Genomic DNA, 20,202 nt, shown 5'->3' with positions numbered 1-20,202 from the left:
TTCAACTACCGGTTCTTTTTCCTTATCTTAATCAGGTTGTGGTTATTGTGGAGTAGGAATAGCTTCATCAGAAGTTACAGGTATTTCAGGTGGTTTAAGTGTTGTACCACTTCTTGTGGTAATGGCTTTAGCTGTTTCATTCCGGGGGTTTGCATTTGTATCACTAGGTAAACTTCTCGGTTTTCTTTCACCTATTAACCTTGCTAGGTTACTTACTTCTTGTTCCAAGTTTTGAATAGAAGCTTGTTGATTTCTAAATGCTTGAGCATTTTGTTCATTAGTTTGTTTTTGAGATGTGAAAAACTGCGTTTGAGTTTCAACTAGCTTCGTCATCATATCTTCTAAATTCGGCTTTTTATCATCGGTTTGTGGTGGTTTGTTTTGAAAATTAGGTCTTTGCTGGTTGTAAGTATTGTTAGATACTTGTTGATTGCTAGGACCTTGTTGGTTGTTGTATGGAATATTTTGGTTATAGTACTGGTTTTGATTGTAGATCGGTCTTGGCAGTTGATAATTATTCTGATAATTATTTCCAGGCCTTTGGTTTATGTATGAAATATTCTCTCTTTGTTCCATTGTTAATTCAATACTAAGACAATCTTTTGTCAAATGTGGTCCTCCACACTGCTCACGACTAATTCGTATTGAGTGGATATCTTTAGTCATCTTTTCCATTCGTCTCTCCACAACATCTATCTGTGCGAAAATGGAATCTAAGTCATGGCTAGAATCGGCTCTAGCTGCTTTAGATGATCTAACGATATCTTTTTCTTGGTGCCACTCATGTGAGTGGGAAGCAGTGTTATCAATAATTTTATAAGCATCAGTTTCGGTTTTCTTCATAATGGAACCACCAGCTGCTATATCTATGTCTTTTCTTGTAGTGATGTCGCATCCTTGGTAGAATATTTGTATTATTTGACAGGTGTCTAAACCATGTTGCGGACATCCTCTTAATAACTTTTCAAATCTTGTCCATGCCTCATATAGAGTTTCATTCGGTTTCTGTGTGAACGTAACAATTTCTCCTTGAAGTCTTACGGCTTTAGATGCCGGAAAGAATTGTTTAAGAAATTTTTCAACTAAAACGTCCCATGTATCGATCGCCCCTTCAGGTAACGATTCCAACCAATCTTTGGCTTCTCCCTTTAAAGTCCAGGGAAATAACATGAGATATATCTGTTCATCCTCAACTTCTCTTATTTTAAATAGTGTGCAGATCCTATTAAAGGTACGAAGATGTTCATTTGGATCTTCCTTCGGCGCACCACTAAATTGGCATTGATTAGTCACCATATGTAGAATTTGTCCTTTGATTTCATAATCTGGCGCATTAATGTCTGGATGAGTAATTGCGTGACCTTGGCCAGTGCGTTTAGCTCTCATTCGGTCTTCCATACTTAAAGGTTCCAGATTTTCCATGATTGAATTTGTTGAATCCGAATCACTAGAGGATTCTGATTTAATGGTTCGTTCCTCAACAATCTCTGTTTGAATGATTGGTGGTTCCGGAGGAAAATTTAATGGTTCAGGATCTATGAATTGTCCCTGAATATTATCCGGATTCTCAATTGTGAGGTCGGGTTCAAAAAATAGATTATCGGAAATTTGAATTGGAGTACTTGGTCGACTGGATGACGATTCTAAAGAAAAATCAACGGCGGTAATATTTGCTAGATGTCTTGATCTAGTTACAGGTGGTGAACGTACAAAAGGTGGTGAACGTCTTGCTCGGTGCATTCACTGAATATCCTATTAGTTTTTAAAAGGAAAGAAAAAAAATAATATAAGTTATTCAATTAATTGACTTTTCTGATTTTGCCCACATTTCGAATAACCAAAAGATGCAGCAGAGGGGTATGATTCGTTTGGTCTCAATATAATTGAGGACTGTTTGGCTCCAATAACCCGGTCCACGTACAAATCCAACTATTACTACGAACCAGAAAATTTTGATGTCTATCAATTTAACCACTTAAAATAAATTTTCGTAATTTTAAGAAATTTAGATAAGAAGTAGAATAAAAATCTATGTCCTAAAACTAGAATAGCGAGAAATAAGAAAGAAAAAGAGCGCGTCGAAAAAGGTCGAAAAATAAAAAGGGTTGAAAAATAAAAGGCGTTGAAAAATAAGAAAGAAAAAAAAATGACTATAAAACTTAAAAAAAAAAAACTCGACTAACCCAACCTTATTACTATCACTAACTTAAAATTAAAATCGCAAATTGAGATTACTAATTGGAATGATAATTTATACATAGGTAAAAGGTGTCTAAAAATATTAAAGCTTACAGGAAAAACTATATCCCAAATGGCAATATCTCAAAAAGGTATTAAAACTAAAAAAAAACGTCACAGAATTCTAAATGTAGTGACCCGAACTTTTCCATGTTTATATATATTAATTGAGATTGATATTTACATGATTAAATGTTTCCAACATGTTAAGCAATCAAACTTGTTAAGACTTGATTAATTGAAATATGTTTCATATAGACAATTGACCACCCAAGTTGATCGGTGATTCACGAACGTTAAAACTTGTAAAAACTATATGATGACATATATATGGATATATATATATATATATAGTTAACATGATACTATGATAAGAAAACATATCATAAAGTATATTAACAATGAACTACATATGTAAAAACAAGACTACTAACTTAATGATTTTTAAACGAGACATATATGTAACGATTATCGTTGTAAAGACATTTAATGTATATATATCATATTAAGAGATATTCATACATGATAATATCATGATAATATAATAATTTAAAATCTCATTTGATATTATAAACATTGGGTTAACAACATTTAACAAGATCGTTAACCTAAAGGTTTCAAAACAACACTTACATGTAACTACTAACGATGACTTAACGACTCAGTTAAAATGTATATACATGTAGTGTTTTAATATGTATTTATACACTTTTGAAAGACTTCAATACACTTATCAAAATACTTCTACTTAACAAAAATGCTTACAATTACATCCTCGTTCAGTTTCATCAACAATTCTACTCGTATGCACCCGTATTCGTACTCGTACAATACACAGCTTTTAGATGTATGTACTATTGGTATATACACTCCAATGATCACCTCTTAGCAGCCCATGTGAGTCACCTAACACATGTGGGAACCATCATTTGGCAACTAGCATGAAATATCTCATAAAATTACAAAAATATGAGTAATCATTCATGACTTATTTACATGAAAACAAAATTACATATCCTTTATATCTAATCCATACACCAACGACCAAAAACACCTACAAACACTTTCATTCTTCAATTTTCTTCATCTAATTGATCTCTCTCAAGTTCTATCTTCAAGTTCTAAGTGTTCTTCATAAATTCCAAAAGTTCTAGTTTCATAAAATCAAGAATACTTTCAAGTTTGCTAGCTCACTTCCAATCTTGTAAGGTGATCATCCAACCTCAAGAAATCTTTGTTTCTTACAGTAGGTTATCATTCTAATACAAGGTAATAATCATATTCAAACTTTGGTTCAAATTCTATAACTATAACAATCTTATTTCAAGTGATGATCTTACTTGAACTTGTTTTCGTGTCATGATTCTGCTTCAAGAACTTCGAGCCATCCAAGGATCCATTGAAGCTAGATCCATTTTTCTCTTTTCCAGTAGGTTTATCCAAGGAAATTAAGGTAGTAATGATGTTCATAACATCATTCGATTCATACATATAAAGCTATCTTATTCGAAGGTTTAAACTTGTAATCACTAGAACATAGTTTAGTTAATTCTAAACTTGTTCGCAAACAAAAGTTAATCCTTCTAACTTGACTTTTAAAATCAACTAAACACATGTTCTATATCTATATGATATGCTAACTTAATGATTTAAAACCTGGAAACACGAAAAACACCGTAAAACCGGATTTACGCCGTCGTAGTAACACCGCGGGCTGTTTTGGGTTAGTTAATTAAAAACTATGATAAACTTTGATTTAAAAGTTGTTATTCTGAGAAAATGATTTTTATTATGAACATGAAACTATATCCAAAAATTATGGTTAAACTCAAAGTGGAAGTATGTTTTCTAAAATGGTCATCTAGACGTCGTTCTTTCGACTGAAATGACTACCTTTACAAAAACGACTTGTAACTTATTTTTCTGACTATAAACCTATACTTTTTCTGTTTAGATTCATAAAATAGAGTTCAATATGAAACCATAGCAATTTGATTCACTCAAAACGGATTTAAAATGAATAAGTTATGGGTAAAACAAGATTGGATAATTTTTCTCATTTTAGCTACGTGAAAATTGGTAACAAATCTATTCCAACCATAACTTAATCAACTTGTATTGTATATTATGTAATCTTGAGATACCATAGACACGTATACAATGTTTCGACCTATCATGTCGACACATCTATATATATTTCGGAACAACCATAGACACTCTATATGTGAATGTTGGAGTTAGCTATACAGGGTTGAGGTTAATTCCAAAATATATATAGTTTGAGTTGTGATCAATACTGAGATACGTATACACTGGGTCGTGGATTGATTCAAGATAATATTTATCGATTTATTTCTGTACATCTAACTGTGGACAACTAGTTATAGGTTACTAACGAGGACAGCTGACTTAATAAACTTAAAACATCAAAATATATTAAAAGTGTTGTAAATATATTTTGAACATACTTTAATATATATGTATATATTGTTATAGGTTCGTGAATCAACAGTGGCCAAGTCTTACTTCCCGACGAAGTAAAAATTTGTGAAAGTGAGTTATAGTCCCACTTTTAAAATCTAATATTTTTGAGATGAGAATACATGCAGGTTTTATAAATGATTTACAAAATAGACACAAGTACGTGAAACTACATTATATGGTTGAATTATCGAAATCGAATATGCCCCTTTTTATTAAGTCTGGTAATCTAAGAATTAGGGAACAGACACCCTAATTGACGCGAATCCTAAAGATAGATCTATTGGGCCTAACAAACCCCATCCAAAGTACCGGATGCTTTAGTACTTCGAAATTTATATCATATCCGAAGGGTGTCCCGGAATGATGGGGATATTCTTATATATGCATCTTGTTAATGTCGGTTACCAGGTGTTCACCATATGAATGATTTTTATCTCTATGTATGGGATGTGTATTGAAAAATATGAAATCTTGTGGTCTATTGTTACGATTTGATATATATAGGTTAAACCTATAACTCACCAACATTTTTGTTGACGTTTAAAGCATGTTTATTCTCAGGTGAATATTAAGAGCTTCCGCTGTTGGATACTAAAATAAGGACAAGATTTGGAGTCCATGTTTGTATGATATTGTGTAAAAACTGCATTCAAGAAACTGATTTCGATGTAACATATTTGTATTGTAAACCATTATGTAATGGTCGTGTGTAAACAGGATATTTTAGATTATCATTATTTGATAATCTACGTAAAGCTTTTTAAACCTTTATTTATGAAATAAAGGTTATGGTTTGTTTTAAAAATGAATGCAGTCTTTGAAAAACGTCTCATATAGAGGTCAAAACCTCGCAACGAAATCAATTAATATGGAACGTTTTTAATCAATAAGAACGGGACATTTCAGTTGGTATCAGAGCGTTGGTCTTAGAGAACCAGAATTTTTCATTAGTGTGTCTTATCGAGTTTGTTAGGATGCATTAGTGAGTCTGGACTTCGACCGTGTTTACTTGAAAAATGATTGCTTAACAAATTTTGTTGGAAACTATATATTTTTAACATGTGAATATTATGTGATATATTAATCTCTTAACGCGTTTGATATTATGTGATAGATGTCTACCTCTAGAACAAGTCCCATTGACTCACCTAATAATAATGAAGAGTTAAATGTAAATTGGAATGATTCGTGGACTGATTCACAAGTTCCCGAAGAGGAACCGGAAGAAGAGTCGGAACCGGAAGAAGAATCGGAACCGGAAGAAGAATCGGAACCGGATGAAGAAATAGAACCGGTGGGGGAAATAATAAAACGGTTAAGTAAAAGAAAATCCTCAACCAACCGACCAAGGTTAATTATGGTCAATGGTGTTTCCGCCAAGGAAGCAAAATATTGGGAGGATTACCAATTCTCCGATGAATCGGATTCCGACGAGAATTCCGATGATGTTATAGAAATTACCCCAACTGAATTTAAAAAGGCAAAAGAAAATAATAAGGGAAAGGGCATAAAAATAGAGAAATCTAATTCCAACCCCGATGAACTTTATATGTATCGTCAACGCCCGAAGTCCTTAAGTTGTAACAATGACCCGGGAACCTCTAAACCACCAGGTTTTTCTAAACCAATGTGGACAACGACGGCTCGTATTAGGGGAACATCATATATCCCTAGAAACTTGGCAAAACGAACCAAAACCGAAGAAGAAGAAACGAGCGAGTCAGAATAAGATAGTTGTATTCGTGTGGTGTAATATATGTAATATAGTGTTCGTATGCTTTATGATATATGTAAAAATTGCTTGTATTAATAAGTATTTTTTTATGAATCTAACTCTTGTCTATTTTACAGTTTAAAAACACAAAATGGATAGACAACCCAATATTTTAAGAGACCTACCCGGAGACATGATTGATGAAATCTTGTCTAGAGTCGGCCAGAATTCCTCGGCACAACTATTTAAGGCGAGATCAGTTTGTAAGACATTCGAAGAACGTTCCAAGAATGTCTTGGTTTATAAGAGACTTTCGTTTGAAAGATGGGGGATATCACATTGGGAAACCCATAAGTTACGATGTGTTTACTTTGACGCATATATTGCGGGGAACCCAAATGCTATTTTACGCAACGGGTTAAGAAATTATTTTGACTCAATATATCCGAATATTGGACTTCGTGATTTAGAAAAAGCGGCTAACATGCAACATAAAGAAGCATGTTATGCTTACGGATTAGTAATGTTCGCTTCTCACCAAAGTGAGAACAAGAACATCGGGCTACAACTATTAAACAAAACGTTTCCACAAGTGACGGAGTCGGTAATTGGGGTAAGAAATGAGGTTTTTAGATTATTACGGGACTGTTGGACATTACGTAACCCTCGTCCCTTTGATGACGTTACAACACGCTGTCTTATCAACGGCCATAACGGTTATGTTGCACAAGACCAAGGATGGGAAGTAGTCCTAGTAAAACCAGAATGCATGACTTGTTTCTGGACGTATGAATTACGTGTCTTTATTGCCTTTGCTGAACGACTTGTGTACTAGCTAGAATTATCTTCACAACTATCTTGTATCAAAGTTATTGTGTGCTATATTTCATGCTTTATGTAAAATAAGCGGTATTGTAAGTTTGTAAAATATTGTATAAAAGTTTGAACGCGAAATATTATTATAATCAGTTTTTCATATAGAATTGTAGTAGTTGAATTGTATATTAGCTACTAAGTATGAACTTAACGGGTAGGTACTACCCGAATTTAAACTTATAAAACGCTAATATGAAGAAAAAGCTTTTATAAATGAGTTCATATTATGCTACGAAATACTATTAACTACTCTTAATATTCTGTATGATTAACTTGTTCCGTTTAACTATTTTGAAGGAAATGGCACCGACTACTCGACACACCGTGAATATGAATGAAGAGGAATTCCGTACTTTTCTTGCTTCAAACATAGCCGCAGTACAGGCTGCGCTACATACCAACAATAACCTTGGATCTAGCAGTACAGGAAATCGTGTAGGATGCACCTACAAAGAATTCACTGCCTGCAAACCTTTGGAATTTGATGGAACCGAAGGACCGATCGGATTGAAACGGTGGACCGAGAAGGTTGAATCGGTGTTTGCCATAAGTAAGTGTACTGAAGAGGACAAAGTGAAGTACGCTACGCATACCTTCACAGGTTCTGCGTTAACATGGTGGAATACCTATCTAGAGCAAGTGGGACAAGACGATGCGTACGCACTACCGTGGTCAGCATTCAAGCACTTGATGAACTAGAAGTACCGTCCCAGAACCGAGGTCAATAAGCTCAAGACAGAACTTAGAGGGTTACGAACCCAAGGATTTGATATTACCACGTACGAAAGACGATTCACAGAATTGTGCCTATTGTGTCCGGGAGCATTCGAAGATGAGGAAGAGAAGATCGACGCGTTTGTGAAAGGATTACCGGAAAGAATCCAAGAAGATATAAGTTCACACGAGCCCGCCTCCATACAACAGGCATGTAGAATGGCTCACAAACTCGTGAACCAAATTGAAGAAAGAATTAAAGAACAGACTGCTGAAGAGGCCAATGTGAAGCAAGTCAAAAGAAAGTGGGAGGAAAACGGTGATAAGAATCACCAATACAACAACAACAGTAATTACAACAATAATCGCAACAATTATCCCAACAATCGCAACATCAATCGCAACTACAACAAACGGCCCAACAACAACAACAACAACAACAACAACAACAACTACAACAATCATCCCAACAACAATAATAACCGCAACAACAACAACAATCAGAAGCAGCTATGCCAAAGGTGTGAAAAGAATCACTCGGGGTTCTGCACCAAATTTTGCAACAAGTGTAAAAGAAATGGTCATAGCGCGGTGAAGTGTGAGGTCTACGGACCAGGGGTTAATAGAACGAAAGGAACAAATGGTGTCGGAACGAGTAATGGCGGAGCAAGTAGTGTCGGAGCAAGTTATGCCAATGTAGTTTGTTATAAATGTGGAAAACCGGGCCACATTATTAGAAATTGCCCGAACCAGGAGAACACGAATGGACAAGGCCGCGGAAGAGTTTTCAATATTAATGCGGCAGAGGCACAGGAAGACCCGGAGCTTGTTACGGGTACATTTCTTATTGACAATAAATCTGCTTACGTTTTATTTGATTCGGGTGCGGATAGAAGCTATATGAGTAGAGATTTTTGTGCTAAATTAAGTTGTCCATTGACGCCTTTGGATAGTAAATTTTTACTCGAATTAGCAAATGGTAAATTAATTTCAGCAGATAATATATGTCGGAATCGAGAAATTAAACTGGTTAGCGAAACATTTAAGATTGATTTGATACCAGTAGAGTTAGGGAGTTTTGATGTGATAATCGGTATGGACTGGTTGAAAGAAGTGAAAGCGGAGATCGTTTGTTACAAAAATGCAATTCGCATTATACGAGAAAAAGGAAAACCCTTAATGGTGTACGGAGAAAAGGGCAACACGAAGCTACATCTTATTAGTAATTTGAAGGCACAAAAACTAATAAGAAAAGGTTGCTATGCTGTTCTAGCACACGTCGAGAAAGTACAAACTGAAGAAAAGAGCATCAATGATGTTCCCGTCGCAAAAGAATTTCCTGATGTATTTCCGAAAGAATTACCGGGATTACCCCCACATCGATCCGTTGAATTTCAAATAGATCTTGTACCAGGAGCTGCACCAATAGCTCGTGCTCCTTACAGACTCGCACCCAGCGAGATGAAAGAACTACAAAGCCAATTACAAGAACTTTTAGAGCGTGGTTTCATTCGACCAAGCACATCACCGTGGGGAGCTCCTGTTTTGTTTGTCAAGAAGAAAGATGGTACATTCAGGTTGTGTATCGACTACCGAGAGTTGAACAAACTTACCATCAAGAACCGCTACCCACTACCGAGAATCGATGACTTATTTGATCAACTACAAGGCTCGTCTGTTTATTCAAAGATTGACTTACGTTCCGGGTATCATCAAATGCGGGTGAAAGAAGATGATATTCCAAAGACTGCTTTCAGAACACGTTACGGTCATTACGAGTTTATGGTCATGCCGTTTGGTTTAACTAATGCACCAGCTGTGTTCATGGACCTTATGAACCGAGTGTGTGGACCATACCTTGACAAGTTTGTCATTGTTTTCATTGATGACATACTTATTTACTCAAAGAATGACCAAGAACACGGTGAACATTTGAGAAAGGTGTTAGAAGTATTGAGGAAGGAAGAATTATACGCTAAGTTTTCAAAGTGTGCATTTTGGTTGGAAGAAGTTCAATTCCTCGGTCACATAGTGAACAAAGAAGGTATTAAGGTGGATCCGGCAAAGATAGAAACTGTTGAAAAGTGGGAAACCCCGAAAACTCCGAAACACATACGCCAGTTTTTAGGACTAGCTGGTTACTATAGAAGGTTCATCCAAGACTTTTCCAGAATAGCAAAACCCTTGACTGCATTAACGCATAAAGGGAAGAAATTTGAATGGAAGGATGAACAAGAGAAAGCGTTTCAGTTATTGAAGAAAAAGCTAACTACGGCACCTATATTGTCATTGCCTGAAGGGAATGATGATTTTGTGATTTATTGTGACGCATCAAAGCAAGGTCTCGGTTGTATATTAATGCAACGAACGAAGGTGATTGCTTATGCATCTAGACAATTGAAGATTCACGAGCAAAATTATACGACGCATGATTTGGAATTAGGCGCGGTTGTTTTTGCATTAAAGACTTGGAGGCACTACTTATATGGGGTCAAAAGTATTATATATACCGACCACAAAAGTCTTCAACACATATTTAATCAGAAACAACTGAATATGAGGCAGCGTAGGTGGATTGAATTATTGAATGATTACGACTTTGAGATTCGTTACCACCCGGGGAAGGCAAATGTGGTAGCCGATGCCTTGAGCAGGAAGGACAGAGAACCCATTCGAGTAAAATCTATGAATATAATGATTCATAATAACATTACTACTCAAATAAAGGAGGCGCAACAAGGAGTTTTAAAAGAGGGAAATTTAAAGGATGAAATACCCAAAGGATCGGAGAAGCATCTTAATATTCGGGAAGACGGAACCCGGTATAGGGCTGAAAGGATTTGGGTACCAAAATTTGGAGATATGAGAGAAATGGTACTTAGAGAAGCTCATAAAACCAGATACTCAATACATCCTGGAACGGGGAAGATGTACAAGGATCTCAAGAAACATTTTTGGTGGCCGGGTATGAAAGCCGATGTTGCTAAATACGTAGGAGAATGTTTGACGTGTTCTAAGGTCAAAGCTGAGCATCAGAAACCATCAGGTCTACTTCAACAACCCGAAATCCCGGAATGGAAATGGGAAAACATTACCATGGATTTCATCACTAAATTGCCAAGGACTGCAAGTGGTTTTGATACTATTTGGGTAATAGTTGATCGTCTCACCAAATCAGCACACTTCCTACCAATAAGAGAAGATGACAAGATGGAGAAGTTAGCACGACTGTATTTGAAGGAAGTCGTCTCCAGACATGGAATACCAATCTCTATTATCTCTGATAGGGATGGCAGATTTATTTCAAGATTCTGGCAGACATTACAGCAAGCATTAGGAACTCGTCTAGACATGAGTACTGCCTATCATCCACAAAATGATGGGCAGAGCGAAAGGACGATACAAACGCTTGAAGACATGCTACGAGCATGTGTTATTGATTTCGGAAACAGTTGGGATCGACATCTACCGTTAGCAGAATTTTCCTACAACAACAGCTACCATTCAAGCATTGAGATGGCGCCGTTTGAAGCACTTTATGGTAGAAAGTGCAGGTCTCCGATTTGTTGGAGTGAAGTGGGGGATAGACAGATTACGGGTCCGGAGATTATACAAGAAACTACCGAGAAGATCATCCAAATTCAACAACGGTTGAAAACCGCCCAAAGTCGACAAAAGAGCTACGCTGACATTAAAAGAAAAGATATAGAATTTGAAATTGGAGAGATGGTCATGCTTAAAGTTGCACCTTGGAAAGGCGTTGTTCGATTTGGTAAACGAGGGAAATTAAATCCAAGGTATATTGGACCATTCAAGATTATTGATCGTGTCGGACCAGTAGCTTACCGACTAGAGTTACCTCAACAACTCGCGGCTGTACATAACACTTTCCACGTCTCGAATTTAAAGAAATGTTTTGCTAAAGAAGATCTCACTATTCCGTTAGATGAAATCCAAATCAACTAAAAACTTCAATTCATGGAAGAACCCGTCGAAATAATGGATCGTGAGGTTAAAAGACTTAAGCAAAACAAGATACCAATTGTTAAGGTTCGATGGAATGCTCGTAGAGGACCCGAGTTCACCTGGGAGCGTGAAGATCAGATGAAGAAGAAATACCCGCATCTATTTCCAGAAGATTCGTCAACACCTTCAACAGCTTAAAATTTCGGGACGAAATTTATTTAACGGGTAGGTACTGTAGTGACCCGAACTTTTCCATGTTTATATATATTAATTGAGATTGATATTTACATGATTAAATGTTTCCAACATGTTAAGCAATCAAACTTGTTAAGACTTGATTAATTGAAATATGTTTCATATAGACAATTGACCACCCAAGTTGATCGGTGATTCACGAACGTTAAAACTTGTAAAAACTATATGATGACATATATATGGATATATATATATATATAGTTAACATGATACTATGATAAGAAAACATATCATAAAGTATATTAACAATGAACTACATATGTAAAAACAAGACTACTAACTTAATGATTTTTAAACGAGACATATATGTAACGATTATCGTTGTAAAGACATTTAATGTATATATATCATATTAAGAGATATTCATACATGATAATATCATGATAATATAATAATTTAAAATCTCATTTGATATTATAAACATTGGGTTAACAACATTTAACAAGATCGTTAACCTAAAGGTTTCAAAACAACACTTACATGTAACGACTAACGATGACTTAACGACTCAGTTAAAATGTATATACATGTAGTGTTTTAATATGTATTTATACACTTTTGAAAGACTTCAATACACTTATCAAAATACTTCTACTTAACAAAAATGCTTACAATTACATCCTCGTTCAGTTTCATCAACAATTCTACTCGTATGCCCCCGTATTCGTACTCGTACAATACACAGCTTTTAGATGTATGTACTATTGGTATATACACTCCAATGATCAGCTCTTAGCAGCCCATGTGAGTCACCTAACACATGTGGGAACCATCATTTGGCAACTAGCATGAAATATCTCATAAAATTACAAAAATATGAGTAATCATTCATGACTTATTTACATGAAAACAAAATTACATATCCTTTATATCTAATCCATACACCAACGACCAAAAACACCTACAAACACTTTCATTCTTCAATTTTCTTCATCTAATTGATCTCTCTCAAGTTCTATCTTCAAGTTCTAAGTGTTCTTCATAAATTCCAAAAGTTCTAGTTTCATAAAATCAAGAATACTTTCAAGTTTGCTAGCTCACTTCCAATCTTGTAAGGTGATCATCCAACCTCAAGAAATCTTTGTTTCTTACAGTAGGTTATCATTATAATACAAGGTAATAATCATATTCAAACTTTGGTTCAAATTCTATAACTATAACAATCTTATTTCAAGTGATGATCTTACTTGAACTTGTTTTCGTGTCATGATTCTGCTTCAAGAACTTCGAGCCATCCAAGGATCCATTGAAGCTAGATCCATTTTTCTCTTTTCCAGTAGGTTTATCCAAGGAAATTAAGGTAGTAATGATGTTCATAACATCATTCGATTCATACATATAAAGCTATCTTATTCGAAGGTTTAAACTTGTAATCACTAGAACATAGTTTAGTTAATTCTAAACTTGTTCGCAAACAAAAGTTAATCCTTCTAACTTGACTTTTAAAATCAACTAAACACATGTTCTATATCTATATGATATGCTAACTTAATGATTTAAAACCTGGAAACACGAAAAACACCGTAAAACCGGATTTACGCCGTCGTAGTAACACCGCGGGCTGTTTTGGGTTAGTTAATTAAAAACTATGATAAACTTTGATTTAAAAGTTGTTATTCTGAGAAAATGATTTTTATTATGAACATGAAACTATATCCAAAAATTATGGTTAAACTCAAAGTGGAAGTATGTTTTCTAAAATGGTCATCTAGACGTCGTTCTTTCGACTGAAATGACTACCTTTAAAAAAATGACTTGTAACTTATTTTTCCGACTATAAACCTATACTTTTTCTGTTTAGATTCATAAAATAGAGTTCAATATGAAATCATAGCAATTTGATTCACTCAAAACGGATTTAAAATGAATAAGTTATGGGTAAAACAAGATTGGATAATTTTTCTCATTTTAGCTACGTGAAAATTGGTAACAAATCTATTCCAACCATAACTTAATCAACTTGTATTGTATATTATGTAATCTTGAGATACCATAGACACGTATACAATGTTTCGACCTATCATGTCGACACATCTATATATATTTCGGAACAACCATAGACACTATATATGTGAATGTTGGAGTTAGCTATACAGGGTTGAGGTTGATTCCAAAATATATATAGTTTGAGTTGTGATCAATACTGAGATACGTATACACTGGTTCGTGGATCGATTCAAGATAATATTTATCGATTTATTTCTGTACATCTAACTGTGGACAACTAGTTATAGGTTACTAACGAGGACAGCTGACTTAATAAACTTAAAACATCAAAATATATTAAAAGTGTTGTAAATATATTTTGAACATACTTTAATATATATGTATATATTGTTATAGGTTCGTGAATCAACAGTGGCCAAGTCTTACTTCCCGACGAAGTAAAAATCTGTGAAAGTGAGTTATAGTCCCACTTTTAAAATCTAATATTTTTGGGATGAGAATACATGCAGGTTTTATAAATGATTTACAAAATAGACACAAGTACGTGAAACTACATTCTATGGTTGAATTATCGAAATCGAATATGCCCCTTTTTATTAAGTCTGGTAATCTAAGAATTAGGGAACAGACACCCTAATTGACGCGAATCCTAAAGATAGATCTATTGGGCCTAACAAACCCCATCCAAAGTACCGGATGCTTTAGTACTTCGAAATTTATATCATATCCGAAGGGTGTCCCGGAATGATGGGGATATTCTTATATATGCATCTTGTTAATGTCGGTTACCAGGTGTTCACCATATGAATGATTTTTATCTCTATGTATGGGATGTGTATTGAAATATGAAATCTTGTGGTCTATTGTTACAATTTGATATATATAGGTTAAACCTATAACTCACCAACATTTTTGTTGACGTTTAAAGCATGTTTATTCTCAGGTGAATATTAAGAGCTTCCGCTGTTGCATACTAAAATAAGGACAAGATTTGGAGTCCATGTTTGTATGATATTGTGTAAAAACTGCATTCAAGAAACTGATTTCGATGTAACATATTTGTATTGTAAACCATTATGTAATGGTCGTGTGTAAACAGGATATTTTAGATTATCATTATTTGATAATCTACGTAAAGCTTTTTAAACCTTTATTTATGAAATAAAGGTTATGGTTTGTTTTAAAAATGAATGCAGTCTTTGAAAAACGTCTCATATAGAGGTCAAAACCTCGCAACGAAATCAATTAATATGGAACGTTTTTAATCAATAAGAACGGGACATTTCACTAAAGCACTTAAATCTTAGTTTAAAGAAAAAAGCACTTAAGGGATTTTACGGCAAAGCCTAAAAATCTAGAAATAAAAATAACTATGGCAAAAACTATGAATTAAAAATAAATACGAGCGAAAAATACAAAAATTACGCTAAAAACAATTAAAAAGGAACAAAATATAAAAATATACTAAAAGTGTAAAAATTACAATTTTTATAAAAATATTATTTTTATATTATTTATTTAATAAAACTATTAATTTTATAATTTAATTAAACTAAATAACACAAATTAAATATAAAAACTAAAACTAAATAATAAAAAAAAACAACCCTAATTAGGGTTTGAAGTTAAAAAATAATAATTATTATCCGTAATAAATGCTGTACGAGAATCAGATGTGGCGTGTCAGAAGGGCTCATGCGATCGCATGAGTCCTATGTTATCCAGCCATGCGATCGCATGGGCTAGGGTTTCGGGCCACAGAGTGGGCTGCTACAGTACCGGACTCGAGTGTTTTTTTTTTTTTTTTTTTTTGCTGTGTTGAATTTTCTGTTTTATATATTTATGTAATATATTTATATAAATTAAATAAAACTTATATTTTTACAAAATAAAGATAAATAAACTTTTATAGAACTTAAATATTTAACAAACTCTTAAAAATATTTATATTTTTGTTTTCTTTTTATATTTTCGAATATTTAAAACGTATTTTTACAAAAGCGTATTTTTTTATATGTGTGGCGTTTCGCTTTGGCGTTCCCCGGCAGCGGCGCCAAAAATACTTGATGTTCTGCGAGGTGTATATAAAATAGCTTATATTTTACAAGGAAATACTAGAATGGATATACTTAAACCTTGCTACAACACTTATAGGCAGTGTACCTAATCGTACAGTAGTGTAGTTTTTAGTAAGTCCGGTTCGTTCCACATGGAAAATCTTTTAATCAAAGCTTAACGCTATATTAGTTTAAATTTATAAAAATACAAATATATATATAAGTAATATTATTATTATAAAGGGGGGTTTTTACCGTTTAATGACCGGTTTGTCGATTTTAAAAACTTTAGTTGCAGTTAAAAAAAAATGTAAAATATTAAATAAATAAAAGACTTAATTTAAAGCGTAAAGCAAATAACGATAATGAAATTGCGAATAATAAAAGTGCGATAAAATAAACTTGCGATAATTAAAAAAGTATGATAATTAAAAGTGCAATTAAATACAATAACAATAAATAAAAGTGCGATAATTAGAAGTGCAATTAAATATAAAATAAAGGAAATTAAATATGAAATAAAAGAATTATGCTTATTTAAACTTCCGTAATCATGATGTTTGACGTGTTGATTTTAGTTTTATGCCCATGGGTTAATTGTCCTTTGTCCTGGATTATTTAATATGTCCGTCTGGTTTTTGTCCATAACAGTCCATCAGTCATAAATATAAAGTGCGAGTGTCCTCGTCAAATTATCCTTATACCCGAAGTTAAATATTCCAACTAATTGGGGACTTAAACTGTAACAAGATTTTAATACTTTATTTAATAATTACACCAGGATGTCGACTGAGTGTAACCCAAGGTTTTAATACTTTGTTATCAATTATGCCAAGTGTCCTTGTACATAATTTCACCCCTGTTTTAATAATTCTAGTGGCTATTAATCAATTCCCGTGTCCGGTTAAATGAACGATTATTCGTACATATAAATACCCCGCCCATCGTGTCCGATCGAGTGTAAATGGTTATTTATAGGGACGTTCAATTGTAAATCTTTATATTAACATTAACAAATTATCATTTAGTTAAACAAATATAAAGCCCATTAATAGCCCATAGTCTAATTTCCACAAGTGTCGTTCTTTTGTCCAAACCCCAACTATGGTACAAAGCCCAATTACTCAATTTTAATATTTTTAGCCCAACATCATGATTACTTCGGATTAAATAAGCATAATAATAACTTAGCTACGAGACATTAAATTAAAAAGGTTGAACATAACTTACAATGATTAAAAATAGCGTAGCGTTACACGGACAGAATTTCGACTTACACCCTTACAACATTCGCTAACATACCCTTATTATTAGAATTAAAATTAAAATTAAAATTAAAATTAAAATATAAATATATACTACGTATATAGATAGAGAGATTGATATATATGATATATTACGTTCACCAAACTGCGAATTTATAGGCCTGTGAACTGAAAAAGGAGCTCATGCGATCGCATGAGCTTTGCTCTTCAAGGCCATGCGATCACATGGCCAGCTGGGGAGGCTCACATTTGGTTGTTTTCTTCTGCCGACGGTTTTATAATATAATATAATATAATATATATATTAATTTTAAGAATTAATTATATATTATATTATATTCATGTGCATAGTTGACTTGTAATTTTTAGTCCATTGCGTCGAGCGTTGAGAGTTGACTCTGGTCCCGGTTCCGGATTTTCGAACGTCCTTGCGTACAATTTAATATCTTGTACTTTGCGTTTTGAATCTTGTACTCTTGTAATTTCGAGACGTTTCTTATCAATAATTGGAACCTCTTTGATTGTATTTTGTTCTTTTGAGCTTTTTGGTTGTTTGTGTCTTTAATTCATCGAATCTGTCTTTTATCTTCACCTTTTATTATTTAAACGAATATCACTTGTAAATAGAACAATTGCAACTAAAAGCTTGTCTTTCTTGAGGGATAATGCTATGAAATATATGTTCGTTTTTAGCATTATCAACACCCATAGCTTGAAACTCCATCCATTTCCCATTTAAGTCAGGTGGAATCTCATTGTTGGAAACCATAAACTTAGACAGTTTAGAAGAAGCAACATTGCTCTTCTGGTTTTTCACATTCTGCTCATTTTCAGAGCGATTCACTCGTGATTTGTTGCGGGAAAAGTATTTCCGACGACTAACTTTTTGCTAAGGTGATCGTGCCTTAGGTTCAAAAGACTTACCACGATCACTTGATTCGGTAACTCTTGCCTCGGTATCCTTCTTAGGAACTTTCATCTTCACAGGGGAAATTGACCTATTAAAGTTCTTTCTCTTATAGTCTCCATAGACAATATTTGTCATATGTCTTCTAGAACGAACTTCATCACGAACAGGTGAACCTGTTCTGTGAGTATGAGGTGATCGGTGATCATCATATGTGAGGTCAATCTTACGTCTTTGTGTTCTATACCTTGTAGGACAGTTAGCAGCAATGTGTCCAAACACACCACAACTAAAACATTGTCAAAATTCTCTATATCCTCTAGATTGATATTGATTATTAGAGTTAGAGGAAGGGGGATCTTGTGTTTTTGCAGACACAGGAGAAACATTTGATCTCTTTCTAGGAACAGATTTAGACACAGGTTTAGGTGTAATCGGTGGAACCACTCTATTAGCAAACTTTGGATTTTTCATAATCCAAATTGGCTCATCAGGTGTTATCACCTTCCTTTTCTCAGACTTATCTCCTAGACCAGTTTTCTTATCTTCCTCATGATCTAAAGATCCTTCAGTGGTATCATCAGAAGGTGCATTCTCAGTTGAGCTACACTTTTTGTTCTTCTCGACATAGTCCTCATAACTAGGTGGAATACAGTCTTCTGGTCGTCCATCAACAACATTGGCATTAACAAATTTGTTCTGAAACGGTAGAGCTGCGGTCTTTAATCCAATACCCTTTCCCTTGGTGCCATTTAATTCCACCATTAATGCATTCCATTGTGATGCACTTGCCCAACATTTCATCTTAATTGACATAGCTTCTAAATCAGCTTTAACACATTCATTTTCTTTCTTCAATTCGTTTATTGTATCAACACATTTAACTAAAGCTTGATTTATATCAAAGTTATAACATTTCAGATCGTGAAGTTGTTTTTTATAAACTTTGATTTGCTCTTTCAACTCATTTTCAACCTTAGTGGTTACATGGTCAGCATGCCATTTTTCTTTCATTTCCGCATATGCCTTAGTTAAATTATATATTGTTACCTTAGATTCAGCACATTTAACACATTCAACAACAGTAGATGGATCAGAAGATACCTGTTGAGCATTATTTGATGAGGACGTCTCAGCCATAAATGCAAAGAAATCTGTCTTCTTCCTATCATCGAGCTCATCTTCTGATTCTGACGAGTCTGTAAGAAACTCTGAAGTATCAGCATCTTTTCCCAAATGAATCTGCTCAATTTTATCCCATATGTCCTTAGCTCTTGTCAAACCGAAAACCTTTTCAAGATCACTAGCTGATAAGCACATCTTCAATAAGTCAACTGCTTGATTGTTCAATGCTTCAAAATCAGTTTGATCTATCCCAGTATGATCAGCTTTATCTTCAACCTCTGATTCTGACGTCTTGTCTGAATCATCAATTTCTGAATTTACACTCTCGAGATCTGAACCTTCACCCAAAAGAACTAACATCTCCAATTCAAAAGCAATCATTCTACCACATTCGTCTAATTCCTTATCAGCATCAACCAATGTTTCTTCACTATGATCTACTTCTAGACTGTCTTCAAACACTGAGGTATCACCATACATCACCATACTTATCCTTCCAACTATTGAAGTAGTAGTCCTCTGATGATGTTGGTGAGACACTTCCAGATTCAGGTGTATGAGGAACTGAATCACGTGTCTTTTTGAATTTGCTCACAACTTATTTCTGAACCTTCTCTTTTCGAATGGTTCTTGACAATTCTTCAGCTCTTTCAG

At 34.2% G+C, this 20,202-nt stretch overlaps 1 non-coding gene across 1 annotated transcript; it reads left to right on the top strand.

The window, feature by feature from the left end:
- Positions 1–931: 931 nt before the first annotated feature.
- On the top strand, positions 932–1,038 carry LOC139845925 (small nucleolar RNA R71). The gene has a single exon (XR_011758677.1). It is a non-coding gene; the product is annotated as a small nucleolar RNA R71 (small nucleolar RNA).
- Positions 1,039–20,202: the final 19,164 nt, after the last annotated feature.

This window comes from Rutidosis leptorrhynchoides, chromosome 4 (genome assembly GCF_046630445.1).
Source record: "Rutidosis leptorrhynchoides isolate AG116_Rl617_1_P2 chromosome 4, CSIRO_AGI_Rlap_v1, whole genome shotgun sequence".
Lineage (NCBI taxonomy): Eukaryota > Viridiplantae > Streptophyta > Magnoliopsida > Asterales > Asteraceae > Rutidosis > Rutidosis leptorrhynchoides.
This window is presented reverse-complemented; position numbering and strand designations above follow the sequence as displayed.